We start from the raw sequence: 2,500 nt of genomic DNA on the forward strand, positions 1-2,500 counted from the left end.
TAAATCTGTATATGGATAAGTAGCCTATGGTTGTCAACTTATTTCGTACGGCCATACCAGCCTGGCAACGCCCGATCTCTTCTGATCTCGGAAGCTAAGCAGGGTTGGGCCTGGTTAGTACTTGGATGGGAGACCGCCTGGGAATACCAGGTGCTGTATGCTCTTTTGCTCATTCACTTAGAAACTGAAATCTTGCAATATGCACAAGTAGTCCTTCATGAAAGGGGCTGGAAGCTGTTTTCATTTTGACACGAGAGAGAGAGAGAGAGAGACCACCTTGCATTGTCAATTGCTAAATCTGTATATGGATAAGTAGCCTATGGTTGTCAACTTATTTCGTACGGCCATACCAGCCTGGCAACGCCCGATCTCGTCTGATCTCGGAAGCTAAGCAGGGTCGGGCCTGGTTAGTACTTGGATGGGAGACCGCCTGGGAATACCAGGTGCTGTATGCTCTTTTGCTCATTCACTTAGAAACTGACATCTTGCAATATGCACAAGTAGTCCTTCATGAAAGGGGCTGGAAGCTGTTTTCATTTTGACACGAGAGAGAGAGAGAGACTACCTTGCATTGTCAATTGCTAAATCTGTATATGGATAAGTAGCCTATGGTTGTCAACTTATTTCGTACGGCCATACCAGCCTGGCAACGCCCGATCTCGTCTGATCTCGGAAGCTAAGCAGGGTCGGGCCTGGTTAGTACTTGGATGGGAGACCGCCTGGGAATACCAGGTGCTGTATGCTCTTTTGCTCATTCACTTAGAAACTGACATCTTGCAATATGCACAAGTAGTCCTTCATGAAAGGGGCTGGAAACTGTTTTCATTTTGACACGAGAGAGAGAGAGAGAGAGAGAGAGAGACCACCTTGCATTGTCAAATGCCAAATCTGTATATGGATAAGTAGCCTATGGTTGTCAACTTATTTCGTACGGCCATACCAGCCTGGCAACGCCCGATCACGTCTGATCTCGGAAGCTAAGCAGGGTCGGGCCTGGTTAGTACTTGGATGGGAGACCGCCTGGGAATACCAGGTGCTGTATGCTCTTTTGCTCATTCACTTAGAAACTGACATCTTGCAATATGCACAAGTAGTCCTTCATGAAAGGGGCTGGAAGCTGTTTTCATTTTGACACGAGAGAGAGAGAGAGAGAGAGAGAGACCACCTTGCATTGTCAATTGCTAAATCTGTATATGGATAAGTAGCCTATGGTTGTCAACTTATTTCGTACGGCCATACCAGCCTGGCAACGCCCGATCACGTCTGATCTCGGAAGCTAAGCAGGGTCGGGTCTGGTTAGTACTTGGATGGGAGACCGCCTGGGAATACCAGGTGCTGTATGCTCTTTTGCTCATTCACTTAGAAACTGACATCTTGCAATATGCACAAGTAGTCCTTCATGAAAGGGGCTGGAAGCTGTTTTCATTTTGACACGAGAGAGAGAGAGAGACTACCTTGCATTGTCAATTGCTAAATCTGTATATGGATAAGTAGCCTATGGTTGTCAACTTATTTCGTACGGCCATACCAGCCTGGCAACGCCCGATCTCGTCTGATCTCGGAAGCTAAGCAGGGTCGGGCCTGGTTAGTACTTGGATGGGAGACCGCCTGGGAATACCAGGTGCTGTATGCTCTTTTGCTCATTCACTTAGAAACTGACATCTTGCAATATGCACAAGTAGTCCTTCATGAAAGGGGCTGGAAACTGTTTTCATTTTGACACGAGAGAGAGAGAGAGAGAGAGAGAGAGAGACCACCTTGCATTGTCAAATGCCAAATCTGTATATGGATAAGTAGCCTATGGTTGTCAACTTATTTCGTACGGCCATACCAGCCTGGCAACGCCCGATCACGTCTGATCTCGGAAGCTAAGCAGGGTCGGGCCTGGTTAGTACTTGGATGGGAGACCGCCTGGGAATACCAGGTGCTGTATGCTCTTTTGCTCATTCACTTAGAAACTGACATCTTGCAATATGCACAAGTAGTCCTTCATGAAAGGGGCTGGAAGCTGTTTTCATTTTGACACGAGAGAGAGAGAGAGAGAGAGAGAGAGAGAGAGACCACCTTGCATTGTCAATTGCTAAATCTGTATATGGATAAGTAGCCTATGGTTGTCAACTTATTTCGTACGGCCATACCAGCCTGGCAACGCCCGATCACGTCTGATCTCGGAAGCTAAGCAGGGTCGGGCCTGGTTAGTACTTGGATGGGAGACCGCCTGGGAATACCAGGTGCTGTATGCTCTTTTGCTCATTCACTTAGAAACTGACATCTTGCAATATGCACAAGTAGTCCTTCATGAAAGGGGTTGGAAGCTGTTTTCATTTTGACATGAGAGAGAGAGAGAGAGACCACCTTGCATTGTCAATTGCTAAATCTGTATATGGATAAGTAGCCTATGGTTGTCAACTTATTTCGTACGGCCATACCAGCCTGGCAACGCCCGATCACGTCTGATCTCGGAAGCTAAGCAGGGTCGGGCCTGGTTAGTACTTGGATG

General features: G+C 47.2%; 9 non-coding genes across 9 annotated transcripts in view; all 9 read left to right on the forward strand.

Annotated features, from left to right (window-relative positions):
* Positions 1–43: 43 nt before the first annotated feature.
* LOC146266408 (5S ribosomal RNA) lies at positions 44–162 on the forward strand. The gene has a single exon (XR_014727538.1). It is a non-coding gene; the product is annotated as a 5S ribosomal RNA (ribosomal RNA).
* A 174-nt stretch (positions 163–336) lies between these two features.
* LOC146266409 (5S ribosomal RNA) lies at positions 337–455 on the forward strand. Its single transcript, XR_014726891.1, has one exon. It is a non-coding gene; the product is annotated as a 5S ribosomal RNA (ribosomal RNA).
* A 170-nt stretch (positions 456–625) lies between these two features.
* Positions 626–744, forward strand: LOC146266410 (5S ribosomal RNA). The gene has a single exon (XR_014726893.1). It is a non-coding gene; the product is annotated as a 5S ribosomal RNA (ribosomal RNA).
* A 182-nt stretch (positions 745–926) lies between these two features.
* Positions 927–1,045, forward strand: LOC146266411 (5S ribosomal RNA). Its single transcript, XR_014727886.1, has one exon. It is a non-coding gene; the product is annotated as a 5S ribosomal RNA (ribosomal RNA).
* Positions 1,046–1,225: 180 nt separating this feature from the next.
* Positions 1,226–1,344, forward strand: LOC146266412 (5S ribosomal RNA). The gene has a single exon (XR_014729201.1). It is a non-coding gene; the product is annotated as a 5S ribosomal RNA (ribosomal RNA).
* A 170-nt stretch (positions 1,345–1,514) lies between these two features.
* On the forward strand, positions 1,515–1,633 carry LOC146266413 (5S ribosomal RNA). Its single transcript, XR_014726894.1, has one exon. It is a non-coding gene; the product is annotated as a 5S ribosomal RNA (ribosomal RNA).
* Positions 1,634–1,817: 184 nt separating this feature from the next.
* LOC146266414 (5S ribosomal RNA) lies at positions 1,818–1,936 on the forward strand. The gene has a single exon (XR_014727887.1). It is a non-coding gene; the product is annotated as a 5S ribosomal RNA (ribosomal RNA).
* Positions 1,937–2,124: 188 nt separating this feature from the next.
* Positions 2,125–2,243, forward strand: LOC146266415 (5S ribosomal RNA). The gene has a single exon (XR_014727888.1). It is a non-coding gene; the product is annotated as a 5S ribosomal RNA (ribosomal RNA).
* A 172-nt stretch (positions 2,244–2,415) lies between these two features.
* LOC146266416 (5S ribosomal RNA) overlaps positions 2,416–2,500 on the forward strand; it is a 119-nt gene continuing 34 nt past the window's right edge. The window contains exon 1 of the ribosomal RNA XR_014727889.1: positions 2,416–2,500. This exon is cut by the window's right edge and continues 34 nt beyond it. This is a non-coding gene — a ribosomal RNA (5S ribosomal RNA).

Source organism: Hypomesus nipponensis, chromosome 12 (genome assembly GCF_054491055.1).
Source record: "Hypomesus nipponensis isolate SF chromosome 12, ASM5449105v1, whole genome shotgun sequence".
NCBI classification, from domain to species: Eukaryota; Metazoa; Chordata; class Actinopteri; order Osmeriformes; family Osmeridae; genus Hypomesus; species Hypomesus nipponensis.